The sequence below is a fragment of the Camelus bactrianus genome, chromosome 28 (assembly GCF_048773025.1).
Source record: "Camelus bactrianus isolate YW-2024 breed Bactrian camel chromosome 28, ASM4877302v1, whole genome shotgun sequence".
Taxonomy (NCBI): Eukaryota; Metazoa; Chordata; class Mammalia; order Artiodactyla; family Camelidae; genus Camelus; species Camelus bactrianus.
In genome coordinates, this window is record NC_133566.1 from 17182523 (window position 1) to 17209316 (window position 26794).

A 26794-nucleotide genomic window follows, 5' to 3' on the forward strand; every position below is an offset into this window, starting at 1 on the left:
GAACTCATTCATAGGGTACTTACGAAAGAAGGACGGCTCAGCATTGACTCAGCATTTGAGTAAGTTTTTATTTTAATCGCACCATGTAGGAGGTTGCTTTATAAATGAATGGGGAGGGGAGAGGCCATGCTTGCAAACTGCCCACAGACAGGGGCTAAAACCTGTCAAAGCATGCTAACACAGAATTACACTTTTCAGTTTCAGAGTGAGCTCTGTTTTACAATATCTTTTGCAAAAAAAAAAAAAAAAGTAAACTAATAAGACAAAGAATCATCTTTTTACATTGCAGCTCTTCAAAATGTCCGCTGTCACCATGAGTGGAAACCTGTGGACCACACGCTCAGACAGCATATTTGTCAGGATCCCATTCTGGTCCGAAATGCTGGTGCAACGGAAGTGCTCATCTCGGAATCCAGGAGGGCTGGCTGGTCCACGTGGAGGCGCGATCACTTTGCATTGCCCTGAGCTGCTAAATTCCATGCACAAGCTCTTCCAAAGAGAATGGGCTGTGATTGGATTTTTGATGGGCTGCATGCTGTACGGGCCCGGGGAGGACTGGGCAAAGGCAGGAAGTGCTGTCAGCATGTGCTCTCTGTCCCCCAGCTTGCAGACTGAGTCCTTCCAGCCACTGAGGTGGCAGCGTCTCTAGAGGGCAGCGCCCAGCAGAGCTGTGGGTGAGCACGTGGTGTCCTCCACAGGGGAGGCTGGGGGCAGTCGTGCTGGGGTTGGGTTAACCCCTTACCCCTCTCCCCATCTGAGTGAAGGCTTGTTTTGTGCATTTTGTGGCCTCAGGACATGTCCGCCAGCTCCCTTTTCCCATGAGATGGGACCCGTGAGCCTCTCGCATGATGGGGCAGGGTCTGAAGTTTGCTGGCCCCGCCCTGGGTCATGTCCAGCCAGGGCCTCAGTCTCTCCTGATAGGAGACTGACCCATCCCTCACTCTGCAGTAACACCAACAACCACTGTTCTCTCTCACAGGGACACAAAGCTCCCACATTCCCAGTTAATGGTCATTTCTCAAGCAACTGTCTGATGGCCGGGGCTGTGCTGAGATGTCCCAGGCAATTCCAGTGCCAAAGGGCTTGCCCAGGCTCCTCCCAGAAGCCTCTCCTTAGAACGGAGGTGGGGTTTCATCCTCCTTTCTCCTGCAGACCCGGCTGCCCCTTTCCTCTGAGTGTTTGCAGGTGGCTGAGCCATGGACTGCACAGCTGAGGGTCAGCGTGGGGTCCAGGAAACAGCTGCCAAGGGGGAGATGTGGGCAGCCCAGGGTCACGCCACAGTTGAGGGGTAGGCCCTTGGCTGGATCTGAGTTTGAGCAACACACAATCTGTCAGCGCCATCCAGCACAAGGATCTGTCCCTGTGCAGAAAAGCAGAGCCACGAGGGAGCCACCTGGGCAAGCGTACCCTTTCATTCAGGGCCACTACAGCTTAGGCCCTGACAGCATACACTTTCAGCTTTTAGACTCCTCCTTATAAAACCTGTTCTAACCACAGCCTCAGAGTCACATGGCTCGTGTGGTATATGAAAACCTACTGCCATCCTCCCCCTAAATTAGCACAACGTATCCTTTTATCTGTCAGTACCACGTTATCACATATTTTTCACAACATCATGATCTCTCAGCACCAATGAACACATGAAAAGAAATATTGTAAGTCGATACTTCCTTTAAAAGTTCTGTTATTGAACTTTGAAGGAATCATGGCAAATTATGGTGTCGCTTAGAGGGGCTGGGGGAGTCTAATGCACCCTGGGGAAGATGCCCCTGGGAAACTAGCCCCTAGTGTGCACGGCACCAGGCTGGACGGGCTGCTCGCAAGAGAACTGTCTCTCCAGGAGCCCAGGGCCACGGCTTGCAACCTTGCAAGGACATTTAACTTCCTGCTCTGGAAGTCGCTGTGAATCTCCAGGGCTGGAGAAGAAACAAGCCTGGGACCAGCTGGAGAGGGAGGGAAGACAGGAGGGGCTGTGCGGAAAGAGAGGAGCTCAGGTCTCAGCAAAGCAGCCGTCAAGGGACCAGTCAACCAGCCCCCATCTCGGGGCTCTGAACTCAGCACCAGACGGATCCTCAGAGATGCCCGCTTGCCCACCCTGCCTCTGTCCAGCTCCTTGCCTGGGTGTCCCTTTTCCCTCCTGCCATCTGATATTACATTATATCCTGATTGTTCATTTATTGTCCGTTTCCCTTACTAGGATCAAAGATCTGTGGCCACAGAGCTTCACACGCTCACACAGATAAACACCCCGTCATTTACCCTGTTGTCATCACCACCATAATTTAATCTCTTGGCAAACCTTCGGGTATACATGATCCTTCTGACTTTACAGACGAGGAAACCGAGACACACACAAAACAGCAAAGAGCAGAGCGGGGAGCCACGCCCAGGGTCGTGTGGTTTCAGGGCCCCGTTGTTTCTCCTCCAGGGAGGACTCTGTTACCAGCAGCCCAGAAGGGGTGAGGACTGAGCTGGGGAGGCAGCACCCAGAGGACACCTGGAGTGGAGCACCTGCTCTGGGGAGCACCCGGCTCTAGGGACCAGAATTGGGAAGAGATGGGCAACCATATACCATTGCACAGTAGAGTGTTCTCACTACACCAATACAATATACATAAAAACCTTGAGACAGATCATAGTAACCGGTAGTAAAACAATTAGGAGTGGTAAGTTTTGAATTCATTACCATCAGCTACCTTTGCTTTGGAAATAATGTATTTCATTGCAGATTTATATAATTTTTAACAACAGCTATGGTTAGCCCCCAGCTCACAAAATTCCTGACCATCTTCTGGTTGGCTCTGGTGAGCTCCACACATGTGTCTGCTGAGGAGGGAAGAGGGGCTGGGGCCCAGGGGGGATGCCCCAGGCTCTGCCACGCCCAGGCCCCAAGCACGTGGGAGCCACTTGGCTCAGAGCTCAGGCGCTCCCAACAGGAAGCAGGCGCTCAGGGACTCTCAGAAGTCACGTGCGCCGTGAATCCCAGCAGACACTGGAGACACGTACACTGGAGAAAAGGAAACACACTGGCCCGCCTGGGGCCCCTGGGGAATTTCAGGGATGTTGCTACAACAGGCCATGAAAGAATCTGACTGTGGGAACGTGCGAGGGGGACAGCAGCCAGAGCACAGGAGGGGGGGCTGGGGGACCACAGAGCCTACTGGACAGACCCAAAAAGAGGCAGTAAGTCTGGTCCCACCGCCTCCCAGAAGCACTGATTGGATTCCTAGCTCTGCACAGGGAACTCCCTTGGAGGTCCTAAGGGCTGGAAATGTCAGGTTGTGAGCAGAGAGGCAGGGGAGAGGGAGGTGAGGAAGAAAGGCGGCCAGCAGTGGACCCTGACTGCCCGCTCCCGTGGCTCTGACCTTTGCCCCACAGGCCTCCCTGAGCGCCTGCGTGGAGACCCCAAATTCCTGAACTGCCTGGCAGACCGCTTCTCCCTCACATCCTCACAAGTATCAAGTCTCAGACCAGTAACAATCAAAAGGGGACCCAGACACGGCTTACAGAGGCGTCAGGTCTGGGAAAGAAGGCCCGAGTCAGGTGGGGGCCGACTCCAGCCTGGCCCGGCCCGTGGTCCCCTGTGAGACTCATGGACACAGGAGGGGGACCCGGGCGAGGGCATCTCAGGGAGTCGGCCAGCCTCAAATCCCTCCAGCTGCAACCAGCCCAGAGGGTGACGGCAGCAGGTGCCAGCACCTCCGGCTTTGGCCCAATTCAGACTCTCGAGTCTTTGCATTTGAAATCAATTCCTAAAAATTCGGTTTCTGTTTCTGGGAAAAGGGAAGGCATAATGAACTTCACAATAAAGAGTGGGGAGACTGGTGGTGCGAGCAGCGGTCACTGCCTTCTTCATTCTCTCCATTCTGTCTGCTGCTCATCCCTCCCTGCCACCCCCGAGAAGCACCACCTCTCCCAGTCTCCAAGGAAGACAAAATAAATAGAAAGTTCAAACACAGAGGAAAACTCGGGCTCACCACGTTTTCCCCAGTTCAAGAGAAACATTTTGTTGTTTCCAAATTAGAATGCATCTTGTCGCGGATGCGAACATTTGATGTGCTCATGGTTCCTTTTGTCCAGAAAATGCTGTTATTAAATGAACAACAGCACCTTAGAGTGCAGGATTTCCTGAGGCAGTTTAGTTTACTGGACAAAAATCCACAGGCTCACACACATTTATCCCCTCCCCCTCCCCAAGCCCCACTAAAGTGATGAAAAACATCCAAACAAGTTTTGTTATGGATTAAACATGGAAGGGAAATCGGGGGAAGGAGAGCGAGCACGTTGTCATCTCCATGCCTGCAGAGAGAGGGCGCCAGAGAGTAGGGTGCCGGTCCCTCTGGATTCTGAGACGTGCTCAGCAGCAAGGGCTACGGGTCCCTGAGGGAGAGGGGGTGCTGATAGGAAAAGGATCTGGACGACAGTCTGTGTCTAGACCTTCAGACCCTCCAGGTGCCCTCCTTGACCCACAGCACCAGGCACCCCACTAGAGATGGAAAATGGCCCACGGTGCTTAATAGTGATTAGATGTGAGACACATGGGTGAACACGTGCAACCCTTCCGGATCCTGGCCCACCATAGAGCAGCCAGAATGAGCCGTCCCACACTCTCCACCCCTACCCCAGGCCAGGCTGGAGAATGTCCAATACTGGCACCTAGGGCCACTAATGAAAGGCCAACTTACTGCCTGTTTACCTGACACTGAAGCCTGCCCATCAGCAAGCCGGGTCTCCCCCAAGCCACAAACACATGGGGCTGCCATTCGAAACTGCAATCCCTGATTCGTAAATAAGAAGACAGAATCAGGGTTCCCCAACACTGAGAAAAGCCCAGACAAATAGAACCAAAGAGATGCAGATGATGCAGAAATGCACCAAGGCGGAAACATCCCAAACCACAGTAATGCCATTTTAAATTAAAATTCTGCCACGATAACTAAACTTTTAACTACCAAGTATTAACAGATCTAGATCTATCTAAAATTATCTTCAATTAATAAATCAATGATTAGCAGTCAAAACATTATATAAAAATACGGAAATGAACAACCAAGAAACACAACCAAAATAGATGAAACCAATGAAAACGGCTGTGTGGGGGGAGGAAGGCTGTGCCGGGCATCTGCTGATATTCAGTATTTTTTTCAGTTGAACTTTAAATTTTTTTTCTAAGAGATTATTTGTTTTTAATGACTCATGCAATTAGATTTGTTTTCCTTTTTCATCTTTTTCATCACAGCTTACTACAAGCCATTGAATATAATTCCCTGTGCTATACAGTAGGACCTTGTTGTTTATCAATTCTGTACATAGTAGGTTGTATCAGCCAATACCTCCCTCCCCCGTTCTCCCCAGGGAACCATAAGTTGTTTACTACGTCTATGAGTCTCTTTCTGTTTTGGAAATAAGTTCATTTGTGTCATTCTTTTTTTAGATTCCACATATAAATGATGTCATATGGTATTTGTCTTTCTCTGTCTGACCTACTTCACTTAGTATGATAATCTCTAGGTCCATCCATGTTGCTGCAAATGGCATTATTTCATTCCTTTTTATGGCTGAGTAATATTCCACTATATTACATATATACATATTTATAGCACATTTTCTTTACCCAGTCATTTGTCGATGGACATTTAGGTTGTTTCCATGTCTTGGCTATTTTTTTTTTTTTTGGTAAACAGTATTTTTTGGTAAGTATTTTTTCTATTTTTTATTGTAAATAGTGCTATGAACACTGGGGTGCATGTGTCTTTTTGGATTAGAGGTTTCTCCAGGATATCTGCCCAGTGAACTTTTTAACTTAAAATAGTTACAGATTTCTATGTAGTTGTAAAAAAATATACCGAGTGGGTATACTCTCTACCAAGTTCTCCCCAGTGACATCATCTTGCGAAGGCGTAGTACAGTACTGCTACCAGCATATCGACATCGATACAGACAAGACAGAACATTTCCATCACCACAGTGTCCCTCGGGCTGCTTTCTGGCTTTTAGTAGGCGTCCTATTCAGGTCTGGGTGGGAGTGAATCCGCAGCTCTATGCCGGGCACCACCGCTTTATGCTGACACCACCTGGGTAGCAATGGAGCGCCGACTCACATAGCTCATGTAGACACTGCCCCTCTCAACCCCACTGACACTTCCTGGCAAAAGAGGAGCCCTGACTCACTGAGTGGGCTGTGAGCTCCGCACCCTGCTGGGCTCCACTGACATGGGGTAGGGAGTGAAACTGTAGGACCAAATCGTGCCATTCTGCACAGCCCTGTTCCGCCTCACTGATGCTCCTGACTGACACCAGGCAGTGGGAGCGGAGTCCTGACCAGCCCCACTCTCACAGCCTCATTCAGCCTCGTGGCTTCCAGTTGGGGCTGGAGGCTCAGGTCCCACTGGTCGCCACTGACACCGCCTCATGGGAAAGTCAGAGTCCCACTTGCTTCTGCGGAGTGGGAGTGGAAGATCTGCTCCCCACCTGCTTCCACCAGGTGGAGGGTTGGGTGGAAGATGAACCCCGCTCTCCCCACAGGTGAATCAGAGTGTCATCACCTGCTTCCACCTGCAGGACATGGGAATGTATGGGAGATGATCTCCCCTCTCACCCTGGACTGGGGGACAGGTCTTCTGCTGGTGTATGACCGCACAGAGCTGGTGCTGTGAAAGGTTTTCAGTTCTGCTAGGCTGCCCTCTTCCCAGTATTTTGGATAGAAGTAGGTTTTTCTCGGAGCTTTTTTTGTTTGCATCTGTTAGTGTTACGAACTTCTCCAGCATTTTATCCCATTTAGGAAGAAAAAAAATTAAATTACAAAATGAAACAGAGAACTCCCCCACCATGTTATTTCTCAAATCGTGAAATCCTTCCGCAGTTCTCTTTCTTATTTCCCCCTTTCAGAGCCTTCCTGTGTTTTCTGTGTCTGTTCGCTGTGTCGTGTCCAGAGTGTAAGAGGAAGGACCAAAAAGGAATGGAGCTACTCCATTTTGCCTGGAACTAGAAATCCAAACATACCTTGAAAAAAAATTAAAGCCAGCAAACGTTGAAATTGAAGAGGAAAAAATAATGCCAACAGACTAATTTTCTTGAATCTAAAACATTGTACGTAAAATTATTTTCAGCAGAGCTTGTGAAATCTCCAAATTCGGAATTCTCACAACTAGCTTGAAATAAGTCCATCGAAGTATGCACTGGTGAACTGCTGAATCTCTTTTCTTCTTCTGTGATAAAAAGTTCTCTTGCTTGTGAATTCTTTTTTTTTTTTTTTTGAAGGGAGGTAATATTTTTTTTAAACAACTTTATCATGGTATAATTTCTGTACACATATTTCAGATGTACAATTTGATGAATTTTGATAGATGTACGCACCTATGAAAACACCACCACAGTATTTATTTTTGATGGCGTGAACGCAGGACCTCGTGCACGCTAAGCACATGCTCTACCACTGAGCTATACCCTCCCCGCTACAGAGATTCTCCTTTTTTATTTCTTCTCAATCTTTCCCCCTCCCCGTGCAATCTCATCTTGCTGCACATTCACTGGGATCCTCTGAGGAGTATGGGGCAGGGTCTCTGAATTTTTAGGTGGTCTTCTGCGACCTGACTTTGCTAGTAGATCAGAACCGCAAGTAAATGTGAAGTAACTGTCATTTCTCTTCAGTTCCTTTTCTGGAGGAAGCACAGTATCTGCTTTTGGTTTGAGATGAGGTGTGCTATCATCCTGTCCAAAACTAGAATCTTCCATCGATGTCTGTTGCTCTTCTAAGTCACTTTTGTTTATAATTATTTCATTACTCAGAAACACCAACAAGGTGCCCCATTTACCAGTATGTGGAGATAGCTGGGTGCCTTTCTCTTTGTGCTATTTTTTTTCCAGCTGGATTCCACAGGCAACACTTATTACTTGGAGGGTATGGGGTGATTCTGAAATAAATCCATGCTTTTGCTCAGTTCCTGGGTTTTTTCTTTTTTTTTAAATGCTGGAAGACTTGTTGTATCACCAACACCACATCCTTTTCCCCAACTTCCTTCTGAGAAGCATGTCCTAATTGTAGCTGTTCTTTTGGTTCAATCTTTAAAAATGTTTTTTTAGGAGGCACTGGCCTCCTTTCTGTCCTTGAAATGCATTGACTCTCTGCTGCCCCAGGGCCTTTGCACTTCCATTCCTCTGCTAGAGTGCTCTTCCCTGGGTCTCCACAGGGCAGCTGCTCCTCACCAGTCAGACCTCATCCTCCACATACCCTCATCCCCACCAGTCACAGTCCATTATTCCACTCTGCTTCCTTTGTGGTGTTGGTGTTTGTCTGGGTAACTCTTATTAAAAGCGACTTACTCTGTGTATTTTCTGGTTCAGTGCTCAGCATCTTGCTTCCTTGTAGAATGTGAATTCTGCCCAGGCAGGAACCTTGACCATCCCCTTTCCAGCCACATGCACATAACAACACCCAGCGTATAATGATCACTGTGTAAATATTTGTTCAAATGAGTTGTATTGAGTCCAACTGAAATGACTTGAAAGGAAATTAATACAACTATTAAAAGGTGCAGGTACTTTTAGCTTGACCTGAGAAATCATTTAAGAGAAACGAAGATGTTAAAATTAAGTGTTTGACACAAATTGCTCCAGATTTGCAACTAGAAAGGAACATTCTGGTAAAACTGGATTCCACAAAGGAAGGGGAGTGACCCATCTACCACCTCTCTTTGCCTTCACTCAGTGCTTCATGCATTCGGCCAGGAAGCACTGGAAGACGTCCTGTGGCCAGCTGCCTGCCGGGGCCAGGGAATGGGGTGAGGATGCCTGTCTTCAGGGAACTCGTGTCTGAACCGGTGGTAAGGTCAAAGGCAAGAAACACGCACCTGGGGACCTCTGGAGCAGAGAGCAGAATGAGCTTCCCGGTGTCAGGAGGTGACTACTGGAAGGTACTGGTTCCTTGTGAGCATCCAGGGGCCAACCTTGAGGGGAAGGCACCAGCAGCGGCAGAGTTCAAGTGAAAAGGTGCAGGTAAGGGGTAAACAGGCCAAGAAGAGAGACCAGGGAGTGGGAGACCAGGAGACCAGCATCCAGACGGGGTGGGGAGCCTGTGCAACCTACAAGATGCCTGTCAGCTGCAGGTGGGGGCCGCCCTTTCCTGCAGTGTTGTCATTGTCAATAAGAACAGGCAACATTTAGTGAGCACTTATTTTTGTCCATCACCTTGGTGACACATCACACACCAGATCTCATTCAATCCATCACAACCATGTGATGGTGCAGGAACTACACTCTACTTGATGTACGTGCCATGAGGGCTTTGGCAGGTGGGTTGGCTTTCCCAAGGTCGCACAGCCGATAAGTGGCCGGGCTGGGCCAGAACTCAGGTCTGCCTCCCCAGGCTGTGTCAGAGGGCCAGGGCCATGCAGCCAGCTCACAGACCCACCAGAACTCCCCTCGGGTCTCACCCATTAGCACCTCCCTCTGTGCCCTGGCCTGACCTGGCCTGACCTTGACGTAACCTCATGGGACCTCTGGACTGGTTTCAGATGAGAACAGCTCATGCAAGAGACGTGGGCAAGGAAAGCACATAATCAAAGAGAAACAAAACTGAGCCCCATAGTCAGAGTGTCTGGAAACTCAGAAGCCCAAATGGCTCATCACAGTAGCAAAGGGTCTGTTTGGGGAGTTTGTTCAGTGGGATGTGGAAGAGTTTTTTGCTTGTGTTGATTTTATTTTGTTTTTTAAATCATTTCTGTGCAGCAGGGCTGTCAAACATTTACTACTGTCTGATCTCCGTCAACCTCAGATGGGCATCCAAACTTGCTCCTACACTCATGAGTAGCTTCTGGCCCCCATAAGAGGAGACGTTCACTAGACGAGCCATGTGACCCACCCAAGATTGGACACTTCTCTACTGCAGACTCCAGGAAGGAGAGATCCAGGGGCACGGGGTGAAGAGCTGGGGAAATTAGTGACAGAGGAAACGAGAGGATGGAAAGTGGGGAAGAAGGGAACAGTTCTCCACCTGTACCTGGGAACCAGACCCCTGGTGAGCTCTGGGATGTGGGAAGTCAGACCAAAACCCCGGTCTGAACTTTAAGATAAATTCGGGAGGATGGAGCAGGGCCAGAAAAGAAACAAAAGTGAATTCTGAGAAGGGTTTTCAAGGGCATGACGGTGAATACCAGCTTTTTAAAATTTCTAGCAAATAATGTTTAAAATACGTGAATTTCATAACAGGTGGTGGTGGTTCAGACGGAAGGATTCACACTGGACCACGGCAGCTTTCCACAGGCACTGGAGCCGCTCCCTTTGTGGAAGACCCTCGAGGACAAGCTGACCCGATACCTGTGCAGGTTTGGCTGTGATTTTGCTGAAGCCCCAGAGATAAATGAGGGGGCATCAAGAGTGACTCTCCTAACCCTGACTGCCCTTGTGCAGAAAGAGATAAATGGACAGTCCATTTTGAGATCCAAAGGGCAATGCAGAGGAGAGCCACCTAAGTGATGAAATTCCACCACAGAAAATCCCCTGAGAGGCACACGGAGGAGCGTGTATGACGTGTGCTCCAGTAACAACAACAACAACAACAACACGTAGACAGATGAGTTTGTGTAGGAAAGCGATTGAGCCCAAAGATTTTACAGATCGCTGTCAAAGCCCTACTTTTCATCTTGGGTGGAAATGCTCATTATGAAAACCAACAAACAAACAAACAAAAAAGTATTTTATGATGAAAGTGTTTCATGCATCAGGGGTCACCATTAATCTGGTTTTGTGCACCTGATGCCCGATTTACAAAATATGATTGGTAAGTTACGTTCTTCAAAAATAGAAGTTAAAGCTCTGGGTGGAATGATTAGGAGAGATTTTTATTTACTTTTCAAAGTTTTCTTGGATGAGCCTCTGATAGATTCGTAACGAGAGGGAGGCAGGAAGATGGTATTTTAAAAGAAAAGTGAACATCATGGCTCCTCCAGGCCCTCCACTTCACAGCCTAATTTTTTATCAGCCTCCCAGTTGTATCAGTTCTTATACATCGGGTTTCCTCTTGGGAGAGAGGACATTTCCTAAGCCGGGTCGGGTTCTCCTGAGAGCGTGCAGCGGCCCGGCAGCAAAGCCAGGCCTCCCAGAGATGCCCGGCGATGTCTCCAGCCTCATATCCCTGCTTCAGACGCCAGCGTCCAACACACAGAGTGTTTTTCCCAAGCCAAGGCGCCTTCTCAAGAATGGGCTCGCTGCCACTCTGGCTGGGGAGAAGCTCTGTCCGACAGAGCCATTCAGCTCAGACACTGGCGTCCGGCCAATGTCCGTCTCGTGAGCCCAGGGGCAGCCAGTCCACTGGGGTCAGGAAGCTGCCGGTCAGCCGAGGGGAAGTCTGGAGCACACACAAGCCCACTCCGGGATCCTCAGGTTCTTCCAGTGTTTACAGTTCTCTCAAGACACAATGCTTTCCTAAGGACAATGAATGATGGTAGCAAAAGTGAAAAACAAACTGCCTCTCCTTCCTTCCCACTGACACAGAATTCAAGGCTCCATCAGAAGCAGACCGCACAGCCTGATGGCGGGGATTGAGGGGGCAAGCATTCCTCCCCCACCACAGCGATTCATTTTCACGGCGTATCCTACAATGAAAAGGAACATGTGAGGACTCCTGTGCCTGAAGACTGTAAACTAAAAATGTGTTTGGAAATTCCAAATCTGATGGGTAAAGCATTGGAGTCATTACAGACCTGTATTTCCACCTGGCTCAAGCCTTTTCTTTGTCAGCCTTGAACTAGTTTAATCGCTTCGCTAAGCCTCAGTTTCCATCTCTGTAAAATGACGGCAATAATGCTAAGACCAAACAGGGCTGGGCGAGGATTAAATACACAGCACATACACTGCTGTACAGTCTGCCCTCGGTCGGTGGTGGTTATTATCCGTAACATGCGCTTTTCCAGTGGGGAATGTTTATTAATAAGGCTTTCTCACCAGGGGAGATGCAAGGGCAGGGCTGGCATGTGTGATCCCCACCTTCCTGGCTGCCCCCATGGAGAGAAAACCAGCCTGGGACCATCATCTCAGGCTGTGCCCTTCCTGGGATAGGGACCAGGGCACTGGAATGGGAGTTGGGAAAAGCATGTCCTCTCCGATGCTCTTCACTGAAGATGCTGCCAGGTGAGGTTCAGTTTCCTCATTTCTAAAGTCAGGACCGAAAAAAGAGATGCTAGAAATCAAAGCTGATTGGCAACAGTCAAGTAGCTCTCAGGTACCCTGCAGAAGAACTTTCCACACAACTGCGTTCTGAGATTACATCACATAAACCACACGTGAGGCTGCTCAGGTGACCCTGGACATGGGTGGATGCTGACTTAAGTGTTACAGGGTATATAAAGGGATGCAGACGCACATCCACTGATGAGATCCACACCTTTGCAGTTGGTGATTCAACTACTGTTTTCTGAACATAAAGCCATGCCAGCACCCCAGTTGGGGCCTGGGGACCTCTGGGTCTGGTGCAGAGGACAAAGCAGTCCTTGCCCATGTGGCAAGGCAAGCACCAGTGAAGAAACTCCCCCTGGTGGGGTTAACCACCACCCAGCTCGTGATGTAACACTTGATAAATATCTTACAATCTCTCTGCGCACTTCCTTTCAGCTGAAGGGTGCCAGACCCACCTTTAGCGTACCGTGCGTCTTTGAGATGTCGCTGGGGGAAAAGGGTTTGTGAAATAAGGACCTGACTCAAAAGGAAAGGGCAGAATCCAACCTAATGAATTCCAAGAGGATCTAGGAATTGTACAGATTGCTTAGCGTATAAGAAACTGGTTTGTATACAGTTGGGAATGTTTGTAAATAATGTGTTACTTCTCTTACTTTGTAATAATATCTCATAGGCATCAGGTTATAAAGAAGGTTTACCTTTGGCCGACTGGGTGCTGCTCTTCAAAAAAATCTAACACTGACAAAAAAAAAATCTTTCAAAATAACTACCAATAAGATGGAACCAGGAACACAAGAAAAAAAGGGATCTAAATAAAGCCAACAGGAGACAGTTCCATGCAGCAACCTAAGACATGTATCTTTCAGAACGAGCAACTTGCCACCAATTATTGTCGTGCAATTTCGAAAGAACTTACAGTCCTGTCATATTCTTTGTTTGCAGAACAAGTTAAAGCCACTAAAAAAATTTTGTTTAACAGAACAGAAAATAAAATGAAATAACTTAAACCATGACAGACAAGGAGATTAATTTTTTTTTTTTTAGGGCAAGTGACTTTCTCACAACAAATTTGGTAATTTCTGAAGTCACATGAGGCCTTTCTATGTCAGATTGTATTTCTCCATCCTATAAAGTTGAGAACAGTTATCTCACGGCTCTGGCACCTTTCTGTCTGGGGCTTAGACCGCTTCCTCCCATTTCCTTTGATCCACTGTGGGTGGGCAGGCGGGGTAGTGGGAAATCACTAAAGACAATAAGTGGGATTATCCTCAAGCCAGTGCTGGAAACCTGGACTGAACAGTATTTGAAAAGCACAAAATCAAGGCCTGCGTTTTCTCTGTCTGAGGCAGAGATTATATTTCTGTAAGCCCTGTCTGTCTAGTTCACAACACAAGCAACGTGGAGAAGGTAGGGAGCTCAGGCCCCCCGGAGAGCTCCGGGGGGAGGCTGCGGGAGCCGGCCCTGCACACAGAGCCGGCCGCACTCCAGCCTCAGCCTCCCAGGCAGCTTGAAGTACGGGCCAGAATGTGCGTAACAGCCGTGCTTCTGCCAATTCACTGGTCCAAGTGACCGGGACAGAACTTAGCTGCTCATGTAAAAGGGAATTCATTACCGGGAACTTGTCTTCTGCCTCACCCCACACAGTCATGGCCCCTTTCTGCTCCCAGCCTCCTGGCTCGGCTGTTCTAAGGCCTGTGCTAGGTTTGGGGGGAAAGCCTAGGAGAAGAAATTCAAGGTCACAGACCGGCCTGAGCACTGATCTCAAGGTGGGCAGCCACCACTGGCTCAAGGGGCCCACAGGGGATGGGGTACAGGTGGCACTGTGTGCAAGGCCGCCTGTCAAAGGCAATGTCAATTTTCCTGAAGACATTTTTACAGCAAGTGACAGGGAAGCGTCTTCGGAAGGGGGTGCCTTTTCCTGATTTGCACAGAGGGCCAGCAGCCATCCCAACCCTGGCCACTAATAACCAGGAGCTTCTGCCTGGAACGGCAGAGAAGCACCCAAACTCTGGGACCAGGTGGGACTTTGAGAGGGAAGGACGTGTAGTCAGCTGATCTGCTTTGCTCCTGTTGTCACCTCCAATAGAGCAGTTCGGCAGGTGTATTCAGTAGGGATTAAATCCAGCCTACAGGTAAGAGGGACCACAAAGTAATGGCAACTTGAAGAGGGGAGGTTCATTCTCTCACATCGAAGACAGAAAGCAGGCGGTCCAGGACTGACACGGTAGCTCCGCACAGTCATCAGTGACTAACCAGCCCAAACTGATGCTCCTCCCAGCTGGGGAACAGCGTCTCAGTAACACCCAAGCCGACTGCGGTGGGCCTGCCGCCATCCTAAACAGCTTATACATGTTATCTCATCTTAGAGAAGCCCCTGGGAGACAGGTGTGATGCCATCACTTACTTTGCATCTAAAATAAATGGAGGCACAGATAGCTCGAGAAACCTGGATTCACCTAGGGAGCACATGAATTCCATCTTTCTGCTCTACCACGCTTAGTTCATGAGCTCCTTCTCCATAGTCACCTGTAGGTCCAGCCATCCTATCCACATTCCAGAAAGGGGAAAGAGGAGAGGCAAAAGGGGAATTGCACCACCCAGCTACACTTGCCTCCCTTAAGGGACCGTCCCAGAATCCCCACACAACACTTTCTCATTGGTCACATCCAGCCGCAAAGGCAGCTGGGAAATGTAGTCTTTAGCGTGGCCAGAACCACAGGATTCTCTTACTGCCATGGTGCCTGCCAAGCATGAGTCTTTTCCCATTTCCCTCGTGCATCTATCCCTGCCTTTCAGCGCCCACCCAGACCACAGCCAAATGATGAGGAACAGATTCAAGATTCAAAGCGCAGCTGGGGAATCCGCCCCACTTTGAAAAGCTGAGTCTCCTTTTCCCATGAGCCAGGCAAACTCTCGACCTAGGTAATCAGATAAGGTGGAAACAAACAAACCACCAAAAGGTAGGAAGAGATTTGTATTGTTCTGAGTGCTTCAGCCTGTGTTATTTCTTTAATTTCTCAAGACGGATCTGAGAGAGATGACATTACACACAGAACATCAGAAGCTTCAAGAAAGAAGCAAGCTCACCCAGGGTCACGCTGACAGGTTTGGGCATTAAACTCAAGAACAATCTTGATTCCAAAACCTATGCTACAAGTAGAAATTAGACCAAAAATTCTATTACAGTAACTGATAGGAATTTATTATTTCAGCTAAGTTGATAAAACTGTGAATTTTAAAGCCATAGTGAAAATTTTCAGTAGTGTCCTTGTGCACAGAGCAGTTTGCAAGCAACTCCAGAAACACCCAGAGGATTTAGCTAGTCTATAACAAACACAGGGGTCCCACCATAACACTTTGTCTTTTTCCTTCTACCGTCAGTTATTAAAATTCAAGTTAGTATTTAAATGTCTTTATTTTATTGTAAATTCAGTGACTTCCACATAAAGGAAATATTTATATGAAGTCACTAATGAAGGAAATGTTTGTTATTTCTATATTCAGGAGATCAGGTCCCTCAAAAATCAAAACAATATTGACACAATTTCCATTTTAAGGGAGAGGGTATAGCTCGTGGTAGAGTGCATGCCTAGCATGTGATGAGGTCCTGGGCTCAATCCCCAGTACCTCCATTAAAAAAGTAATAATAAATAAATAATAAACGTAATTCCTCCTCCCTAAAAAAAAAACCCTAATTTTTATAATTAAAAAAAATTTCCATTTTGTAGCATGGATTCCTTTCTTTCTGGAAGCCACTCCCTCACCTCCTTAATCTAGTGGTATTAGGCCTGCTTAGTAAGAAGCCAAGGAAATGGAATAAAGGCTTTGGGAGGCCACAAGCTCTCCCCCGGTTTCCATGACCAGACCAGCCCTGTCCCCTGGACTCCAGGTCCACAACCTCCCCCCATAAAACTAAAGGGACACCAACAGCTGCAGCGTTCAGCAGCCCATCAGGCTATGAGCCCCGTCCACGCAGTGTCATCCACACCTGTCAACTCTGCGTTCTGAAGCCCTCCATGTATGTGCCTTCTAGGGACTCAGACAGCCTGTACCAGGGACAAGATAATTTGTCCCTCCCGAGACCACGAGGTCTAACGCAGGGCCCTCTTCCCTCTCCTTCCTGGAGCGCTGGGCTCTCGACACACTCGCACTCCCCTTCCTTCTACACGCACCTCCTTTCTCCCGTGGTCCCTCCTCTCCTTCCCCTATCGCCTCCTGTCCCAGAGCCTCTCAGTGGCAGTTCGCACCAGGCCCTCCAGACTCCTCACCCCATACACGCTCTCGGGTCACTTAGGTGACACCAAGCACACCATGGACGCTTGGGGGGCCAGGCCACACTCTGGCTCTGGTGCCCCTGCAGCCATCACAAAGAAGGCAGCCCAGGCAGCTCTATGATTCACACTGTCCCCTGGACTCAAAGACGGCGACCCTGGGAAGCAGCAGCTCTCACAGGCGCTGCCCCGTGGGGGAATTGCCATCAGTCCTCCTGTGGCGGGTGAGTCATGAATGGCATCCTTAAGGAAGGCACAAGAAAGGCCTCGGGGCAGCTCTTTCTTCCCAGCTCCTCCAGGCCAGCACGCATTGCCTCGTGACCCAGGGCAGGACGCGCTGTTCTGAGGACAGCGAAACAGGAAGGTCGATAATGTGCTCCGTGTACCTATCATTTTCTGTCTCTGTGTATCTTGGATGCTCGGAGTGTAAACCACCCGTCATTAAACTCAGAGTGATCTGAGATGATGCAGTTAACGACACACTGTCATGATACGGAAGACGAGGACACGACTCCTTGGAGGCAGTTCGAGGCTTGGGTTGGCTGCCGGAGCCGCAGCAGAGGCAGGCAGGCAGCCCCTGTTCAGGGCATCCTTTTGACAAGCTGCTCCCCTCTCAGTCCAGAAGTAAGCCCTCTTCTTTCTTCTGCCGAGCATTGCCGGTAAGATGAATGATCACCCTCCCCTACAAAGATGGTCCAGGCCAACCTTGTTGCTATTAATGGCTTAGAAAGTGAGACCCTAGTATGAGTGGTTCAATGCAGACGCAGCAGAGTCTCGGCAGATACAACATCTGTGGATGTTTCGTGCATCAGACATCCCAGGAGCAGGCGAAGTCTGCAGACAAACTCCTCCCCTTGGACAAGCTCACCCGCAGCACGTCCTGCCCTGAGGGTGATCTCTCACTTACTCAGTAGGCTGTGGTGACAATTAGATTTCTTCCTAAATATTTCAAGCACATGCTCTGTATTAAGAGCCTGGACCAAACCCAAGAAGAACTTAGCCTCGGCACACAGCTGGCTGTCTTCAACCCTGTTTTGCCCGTGGTTGCTGTTCTACGGGTATTTTCTGTTCTCCTTGGGGATTCCTGTGCGGACGCTGCAGTCCTGAGCTTCCACTCGCTGCCTGCTTGGTGCTGGTGCAGCAGCATCACTTAGCAAGCAAACGCCACGGAGATGTCCCGTGTCTGCTGCCCCGTTCTCCACGCTGACACAGATACAAGGAGTCTGAAAGGGCCCTAAAGAAGCAGTGAGCTCGGATCACCTCAGCTCTCATGCCAGGTAGATACAGAAACAAACAGAAATACTGAAGATTTCCTTTGGGCTAGTCTTATTTCTGATTTCTGACTTCACGATCCACAAAATCTACCCCTTGTCCACATTTCCGTAGATTTAATCCCAAACTGAAATCAAGCTTCTAACCCAGACTTTGGAGAAACTATTCTGCCAGGCAAGAGAATTCTCTTCATTTCTCAGAGTCTGACCTTGCCTGTTTGTTCTTTCCTGTCATTCCCTGACTTACTGTTCTTACTACTTTCCTTCTGATAAATCTTTTTTTTTTTTCCTAGTCCCTTAAGCCCCTGGCTTGCCTGACATGTTTGTATTCCCCTCCTAAGAAACACTGTCCAAACTGGATGGCAGAGCAAGACAAGAGCAGGGCTTCGGTGCCTGACTGCTGGCGTTCACAACCCTGACTCTGCCCTGCTGAAATTCTTTGCCGGGTACCCGGTGTTCTTGGGCCTGGCCCCTGCCTTCCTGGGCAGCCTCTACCCCACCCCTCCACTCCCACACAGTGCCCTCCCCACCTGCCTCGGGCTCTCCCACGTGCCAAACCCCTTGCTTCCCCGGGGCCATCCGGGCACTGTTGGCTCCGCCTGAAGCTCCTCCTCCTCCCTCCATCTCCTGCAGCATCCTCCACATGTCAAGTGTCATTCCCTCCAAAAGGCCCTCCCTGACTGTCACCACCTAGCCCCACCTACAAAGGTCGGACCCCTTGTTGGCAATTCTCAAAGCTCCCAAGATCACTTTTGTCGTTGTAATCAAATAGCAGTTAAGGTCAGATAGTTAACTGGACAGCTGGCTCCTCCAGGAGCCGAGCTTGCCAAGCGGCCCGGCTTGTTGCCTGCGGTACCCCCAGCTCCTGGCTCCCGGTTTGGCACGGGGGAGGCGCTGGATGAGTCTTTGGTGAGCAAGGCTGCAGAAGTCTGCAGGCCCCTCTCCCTGCCCTGCACTGCAGATGGCAGCCTCCAGGCTCACCCGGGCCCTGCACAGGCAGAAGGTGGGTAGAACACTGGGGTGTTTGGGTCTGATCCCTGCCCGACCCTCCCGATCAGCAGGAGAGTGAGTCTCCTGCACAAACGGGACACGCTGGCCTCTGTATTAAGCAGCATTTGGCTGTGTTGGCAAATCTCCACTGGTCTCTCTGGTCTTCTCAAACTAAGCTTCAGAGAGCCAGGCTTCGTGCTGGGGCAGAGGTCGGGGCAGAGTGTACCCACTGTCACAGTGACAGCACATGGCCATCACCCTGCCTGCAGGCAGGGGCTCTTCCCTCCGGACAAGAGAAGAGCCTCTTTCCTGCTCCAGCCCCATCTGCCCTGGCAGCTTGCAGCAGCCTGAGTCCTGGGAGAGCCCTGAATCTCGGAGCACTCCAGCCCTGAGCTCAGGTCCAGGGCTCAGCTTTCACAGGCACACTCTACTCCTCTCAGTTGGGAGCCAGGTTTCCAATCCGTCGGTCCCACGGGAGGAGCAACGTGCTGGGAGCCCAACTGCACGATGCCCGTTCATCCTCCTCCTGTAAAACAACTCTGAGTGCCTGAGTGATGCATCTTATCAGAAAAACCACATGCTGGGTGATTTTTAAATATTACCCCCCCCCCAAATCCATAGAGATTGTGCCAAGAAACCATCAACTGTAAATTAACCTCCTGCTCCAAGGGCCACAACAGAGTTACTGTCACCAGGCTAGCCGTTCACATAAAATCCAAAACATCTCGCCCTTTATCTTTCAATTTTACAAAATTTATTGATCTTTAGGGCCCTGAAAGGCAAGAGGAAATATATTTCAAGTTCATGTCTTTTATTACTGAGCGAGGTGACTGTGCGCGATGACTCAGATTTCTCACCCCGTCCGGTCGCCAGCGCTTACGGCAACTTTTAAACATGTCCCTTTACCTTGGACGGACTCCTCATGGTTCGAGACTCTTGGGAAGTTCGCTGAGGGACTCTGATTTCAAGACCAGAACAAAGAAACGGTTTAAGTTCTTTTGCAGCTCCCGGGAAAGACAGTTTGAAATTCCCTTGAGGAGACTGTTAATCGTGGACCACAGAAAACTAGCAAGGAGCAAGCACTCCCCAAATTTATGTCTCATTTCAAATGGGGATACAAAGAGAGGCTCCTGCTGCCGAGCAGAGATTCCCAGGCTCCCTGGCGTGCACATCTGCGCCGACGGGAGAGCTATAAAAACAGTATTCAATTGCACCTCTACTTACCAAAGAGAAGTTATTGCCAATAAATGGGGAAGGAAGCGTTGATTTCTTTAAAAATGTCCGTTAGTGCTGTTTACCATAAAGGGAGTAAACAGTCTTTGCCGCGCGTGGCATTCAGCCTTTGTTCTTTACAAAAGCAAGAGATGGTTTTTAAAATACCAGCCTTTATGGAAACAGGAAAAGCACCTGCAAGAATCAAACTCGGTATGTTCTAACGTGACCTGAGTCGAATTTGGTCAAGAATGAAGAAGCTCAGTGGGGTCCCCCTTTGTTCTGTGCTCCCCCGGGCCCCTGTGTCCCCTGTGTCCAGCCAGCCCCCGAGTCCTGGCTCCTGCTTCATGAATTTCTCCACCCTCTCTCCCGCTCCTTGGCTCGGTGGGCTCTGCTGCCCCGTGGACCTCCCTTAAGCTTGGTTTTGTGATGTTATCTCTGGGCTCAGATGCCTTGTAGGCTCCTCGCCGCCTGGACCCACAGTACCAAGTTGACAGCAGTCTGTCTCCAAGGCAGGAATCGCCTCTGTCTGTGTCTCCAATCTCACACCCCCGTCATGAGAGTTCTGCTCCAAAGAGCACCCAAATACACAGCTGCCTCCAGACTTTATTTATAACAGCCTCACAACCAGAATGCCTCCCAGGCTACACCAAAGCCTCCACGTTTGTCAGGATGCAGAGGTAGCCCAGGCCTCGCCCAATGGGGCCGAACTCGCTCCCTTATTCCACCGCTGACGCGTGGGTCCGAGGCAGCACCACGGCCTCCCCCGCTCCTTCCTCTGTAACTCGCGTTGGATGCTCAGCCTCACCCCGTGCATAACTGTTCCATGTATGGTACCGTCCTTCAGAAGACAGTACACCCACGGGCAGGGGCCAGTCCCACGCAGAGCTACCCTCCCTGGGATCTAGCCCAAAGAGTAGGTACTGAATAGACAGGTTTCGAACAGAACTGAATTTGTCTGCAAAAAATAAACTGTTCAGGCTGTAAGATAGGAGAAAAAAAAAAAAACGTGATGCAAACTCATTCACTTACAGAATTCTGTGGAGAATGTTAATTTTTTAAAATCACTGTTTAAACCTTTATTGAAGGTCTGGGGAGGAGCTGCCAAGATGGAAACATCTGGAAACACCTATAGAAATGCTGTCATGTCTAGAAGTGACCACTCCATCACTTGTGCCTCTAACGGATAATTTTGTGCACCCCTTTCCCATAACACAAGCTCGTGTGTGAGACGGTGTGCCTCCTGTCTGCAGGACCTCAATAGTCACACATCTTTGAGGTCCCAGGACTCCCTGGCTCATAATATGAGCTCAAGAAGTGTGTGAGGAAGACAGGCAGCAGACTGGTTCTCTCCAAATGAGTGAAGCTCGCTTAATTCTGTGGACTAATGAGAATTCATTCATGTATTGGGGTTTCTAAATGCATTCAGTGAGGCTGGAAAACACCCTGTCTGTTTTAGGCACAGTGGGTTTGGTCCCGCTCTGATGCAGTCCGCCAATCTTGGGTGGCCACATTCAGAACCCAGCCTTCGCTGCTCTCTCTGCTCCCCCCTGGGAGGGCCTGCCCTTCTGGAGCAAAAAAGAAAAGCCTCTGTCTTAGCGTGCTTGGGTAAAACACACAGACTGAGTGGCCTGAATAACATTTACTTCTCACAGTTCTGGAGGTGGAAGTCCAAGATCAAGGTGCCAGCTAATTAGGTGTCTGGGAGGGTCCCCTTCGTGGCCTGCCGACGGCCGCCTTCTCACTGTGTCCTCACACCATGGAAAGAGAGAGCTCTGGTCTCTTCTATTCTTATAAAAGGCTCCACTCTCACAGCCTAATAACCTCCCAGGGGCCCCATCTCCAAATACCACCACACGCGGGTTAGGGCTTCACCGTGTGCATTTTGCAGGGATGTGCTGATCATTAATACATTGTTCCTGGCACTCTATTTGACAGGAAAAAATGAAGGACAAGCAAGGAAACAAAAAGAGAAGGGGAGAAAGCCATAGAAGAAAAACAAATACTTCACAACGTGACTTCGGTAGGTGTGTGACTGAGATGAGCCTTTGCACGAATCCTCAGACAGCCCAGATCCGCGTCTTCACAGGTGAGACGCTCGCCTACAGGAAAAGGTAAATTGGGCTCCTCTTCTCCAAATGACCCACTGTGCCGGGGATGAAGCTTTCAGATCACCTCCTGTGTTAGTTCACTAGGGCTGTCACAACAGAATCCCACAAACGGGGGGGTTCAAACAACAAAAATGCATTGTCCACCAGTTCTGGAGGCTGGAAGCCCCAGACCAGGGTGTCAGCCAGGCTGGTTTCTTCTGAGGGTGTGAGGGAGAATCCGTTTTCCCTGCCTCTCCCCCAGCTTCCGGTGGTTTGCCGGCCGTCTTTGGTGCCCTTTGGTTTGTGGAAGCATCTTCACGATCTCTGCCTTTATCTTCACGTGGTGTTCTTGTGTGCATGTCTGTGTCCCAATTTCCCCTTTTTCTAAGGACGCCAGTCATATTGGATTGGGGACCCACCCTACTCCCAGGATGGTCTGATCTTAACTAATTATATGAAAACAAATGTATGTATATATATATATATGCATGACTGGGACATTGTGCTGTACACAAGAAATTGACACACTGTAATTGACTCTACTTCAATTTAAAATATTTTTAATTAAAAAATTTTTTTTAATTAAAAAAAGTTAACTAATTATATCTGCAACTATTTTTTCTAAATAAGGTCACATTCTGAAGTCCTGGAGGTTACAACTTAGGCATATGAATTTGCTGGGATCGGGGGCAGGCTGGGACATAATTCAACCCGTAAGACTCTGTGTCTGGCACTGGATAAGCCCTGGAGATAGAGAAATAAATAAGACCAGTCTTGGGAAGGAAGTTGGCCCGTGGGAAACTGACGGCTGCCTCCCCCTTGGTTCTCCCAGGGTAACCACAGCAAAACAGGCGTGAGACCAGTGCGTGTCCAGATGCCCACGATCTAGAAGATCTACCAATGGGCACTGGAATAACACCTTTTACAACAGGGAAACAGGTAAGAGTAGGGGAGATTTTCACACAAACGTACGTCTAAACATTTAGGCAATGCGTCTAGGGCTTACATAAAGAGATTCAAACAACGCAGAGAAAGGAGGTGCTCAGGTGACCCAGCCTCTCTGATACAGTGAGAGACGTGCTCTCATGGAGGATGGAACACAGGTAAGAGAACACTTCTCAGGGAGGAGGACGCTGGAGCTGGACCCAGAAAGGGGCAGGAGTTTTCCAGGGGGCGCAGAATGGGGACACGCCGGGCAGAGGGGACGGCGGAGCAGACATACTGCGGAATGACAGGTCCCGGGCATGTTTCCGAGAACCTCAATTTTGCACTGTGTTCAGATGGTTTCTTATCACCAAGGTGTTGTACATGAGAGTGAAAGTGTACAATACCGGCGGTTTCAGAAGTAGGGTGTTCGTGCACCTAAAAAGCTTTGAAAACTCCTTGAAGTGCCAGCAGGCAATTTAAAAGTGGGGGAAAAAATTAAGCAAAATACTGTGACTGAGTTTCTTAACTTCTGATCATTTCAGAGAAACCCCAAGAACATTGAAAAGTGAGTTTATTTTTACTAATATAGTTTGGAATGTTCTGCCCCCTAAAGGACCAAAATTTAAAAAATAAAAGTCTAAAATTTAATCTGTGTTGTATTAAAAGAGAAAAATCTCTCTTCATCCTCTTTTCTCTTTTTTCCCATTAAGTCACTATGGTGGGATTTCTTGACATGTTCACTGGGCTCCTCTCCCGCCCTCCAAAGTCCGCTCTTAGGACATGTGACAGGGTCACTTCATGTTCCTCGCTTCTCCCAGCGATGACTCAGCAGAGAGCAGAAGGAATGGACGTCTCTACCTTTACTTTTAGGTACAAAGTCCAGACCCCGGGATGAGACCAAGGCTCAGGAGAAATGTACAAAGCCAATCTCTGGCCTCAGCTGCACAGAGGTCTCCCAAGCAGGGTGGAGGGTCCTGGGGTGCTCCTGTGCCCTGAATTTTGTACAGTTTGAGGGGATCAATGAGCAGAAGGAAACTCAGACTCCAAGGAAAAGCTCAAAGTGGCCAAAACACTGAAGTTTCCCAGGAGAGGCTGGCAGCGTTTAACGATGCAGAATCAGCAAGCGCAATTCAACTGCACAGGACTTGGCTCCAGGATGAGGGGTGGGAGCTCTGGGTGGGGGGCTGTGACCCGGAGAGCAGGCTTGAGGCAGAGCTGTGGTGAAGCAAGGACCGGAGACAACGGCAGACACCAGCAGGGCCTGGCAACCAAGAAGACGCAGGAGAGCAGCATTCCAGCCCGAGGGGAGAGACACTGCTCCAGGACCAGGCAGCCGGCCCAGCCCCCAGCACCGGGACATCCTCAGGAGGGGCAGGAGACCCCAGGCAACCGAGATTAAATTTCCTCTACCCATGTGGAATGGGAGACTGTGCGTTTCTTGCACACCTGACTCCTAGTCTGAGATTCATGCTCGCCCTCCCTCCCTCGCTCCCGGCACAGGCTTGTTGAATTGTGGTGGGTTTCTCCTGAGTCAGCCTGCTGACGGGAGGGCTGGGGCACACGGATCCACAGTAAGCCCGCCTGGCTTTAACCAAAGAGTTCATGGAAGAGGTGGGAGGGGAGAAGGAGAGTCAAAGATTTGAAAGTAAAACAGATATAAGCAGGAGGGAAAGATGGCATCTGGGAGCTGTCCCACTGGTTTGTCCCGAACAGCCCCTGCAGACCAGGGACGCTGGGCCCTCCCAGGTAACCACTTCTCCCTTCATCTCAACATCTGCGTTACTTGCAGTGAGAGTGACTCCATAAGGAGCAGGTGTATTTAGGTGTTTAACAGAGTGATAGGTGGTGATCGTCTGGGGACTGACAATATGTATCCACAGGGGACTGGTCCAGGACCCCTGCAGATACCAAGGTCAGCAGATGCTCAAGTCCCTTACGTAAAGCAGCATAGTACAGTCGGCCCTCTGTACCCACAGGTTCCGCGTCTATGGATCCAGAGGGCCGACTCTCTCGGCCTTGATGAGCTGGGCGATGGAGATGCTCGGTAAGCATCGGGAAAATGAGCCCCGCCGAGGTTCCCGCTGCCTCGGGACCGCCCCCCACCCCGACCCAGTCTGCCTCTTGGCGTGGGTACACTTGGAGCAGGAAGTTGCCTTGGAAACAGAGTGGCAGGTGGAGGCGGGAAGCCCTTCTGGTGACCATCCCTACACCAGCCCTGCTCATGGTTCACCGCACCCTCCAACCCAGCCCCACCCAACCTGTGTCAGCCACGTCCCAGGGGGAAAAAGTCAAAGAAGCTGAACCCCAGCATCACTGAACCTCTGACCCCACCCTGGACTTCTGACTTTCAGGCTTCTTGCAAACAGAAAAGGCCCATTTCTTTTAAACCTCTGCCTTTTAGGTTTTCCATTATTTGCAGCCTAACCAAGCCCTGACCCCTTTGGTCCACAGCAGGGGCAGGGGGATGGGACCTTGGACATCTCCCACCCCACCTTTCTCTCCAGCCCACAGCTCCCAGCACACAGGCTCTTCATGGAGAAGGCATCCCGCATCCTGCAACCATAGCCCAACAGACCTGTCGTTAAAGGAAGGAGGATCAGAAAAAGGCTGTGTTTGAGACCACAGATAGACACATCCATCCACTCTCATGAGTTGCACCCTCAATTCCTGTCTGGTTATTATGAGGCCCAGTGTAACCGGGTCCCCAGACACGTTCTTTATATACGTGACAATATGCATGCTGGTTCTCGGGAAATTCTTCTGTCCCCAGGGCTCTAATATGGTCATGCCTTCTTAACCACAACACACACGCTCAAAAGATCGAGAGTCGCTAAGAAATCATTTCTAAATTGAGGCTTCAACAAATCCAGGACACCTAGGATGGCCCATTTCCAACAGGCTCAACCAGACCTCTTGTAATGTAGCCACCGTGAATCCACATTATCACTTTAACCAGAACCCAAATTCTGCAAAAATTCAGAACCCTGCCTTCTGATGCCTATAATCACCCCACAGGGAAAGGAAATAGAAAACGGTAAAATCGATTCTATTCTATTGTGCTTTGCTCGCAGAGGAAAAAAAAATTCTCTAGATGAGAGCATGGCCTGGTAGACAGAGTGAGAACGAAGCGTGTTTACTGACTGCGGGGCAGGGATGAGGAAGAGCTGCCACGTGTGAGCCTGCGCCCGGACGCCCTCCTCTGCCGTCACCACCGCCCTGAGCTCCGGACGAGGCTTCGTGGTGCGTCTGATGCACCTGCCTCAGCTCAGCCCTCAGCCCTAGTGAGCTCTCCCAGCAGTTGGGGGCAGGGTGACGCCCAACAGCCCTTTCGGCCCTAAAACTCCCGCAAGTCGGAAAACCGAAGTGCTCGCTTCCAGTCCCTGTGGAGCAGTGGCCCAGAATGAACCAGAAGCTTTGGCCTTTCGTGGAGTTCATACGTGTATGAATGTGCTTCTGTGACAAACCTCCGCCCTGCCCCGCTCTAAGCAAGCAGGACAGCCGGTCACTCACCCTGCGAGCCCTTCAGCCCGGCGCGGACGCAGGGCAGCACTGGGCAGAAAGCCTTCACCCACGGAGCTTAGCGCCCGGATGAGGAAACAGACACGGGTCATCGCGTGGGGGCACGAACGTTCTCCGCTGCCCTGGAGCAGGGGGTGGTCCGGAGGGAAGGGCGTCTGACTGACTCAGGGGGTCAGGAGAGGTTTCCGGAGGAGGAACAAATGCACCGAGGTAAAAAATTCAGGCTCTCACCTCTAAGTCTGATGCTGCCTGTCAGAATTTTGTAAATAACTTCTACCATTTTGAAGAAATCCCTACTGTTCCTAGTTTGCTGAGAATTTTCATCATGAATGAGAATCAAATT

The 26794-nt window shown here is 49.8% G+C and overlaps 1 protein-coding gene across 10 annotated transcripts in view; it reads right to left on the reverse strand.

Moving 5' to 3' along the window:
• The window catches only part of ANAPC1 (anaphase promoting complex subunit 1), a 394152-nt gene that overhangs the window by 190998 nt on the left and 176360 nt on the right, over window positions 1–26794 (reverse strand). Inside the window, exon 51 of one of the 10 annotated variants that reach the window (XR_012502953.1) lies at window positions 11429–11591. The exons of the other annotated variants lie outside the window; for them this stretch is intronic. The gene's annotated coding sequence lies outside the window, so the exon portion shown is untranslated. Of the gene's footprint in view, window positions 1–11428; window positions 11592–26794 lie in introns of those variants that run through there. 10 annotated transcript variants of the gene reach the window in all.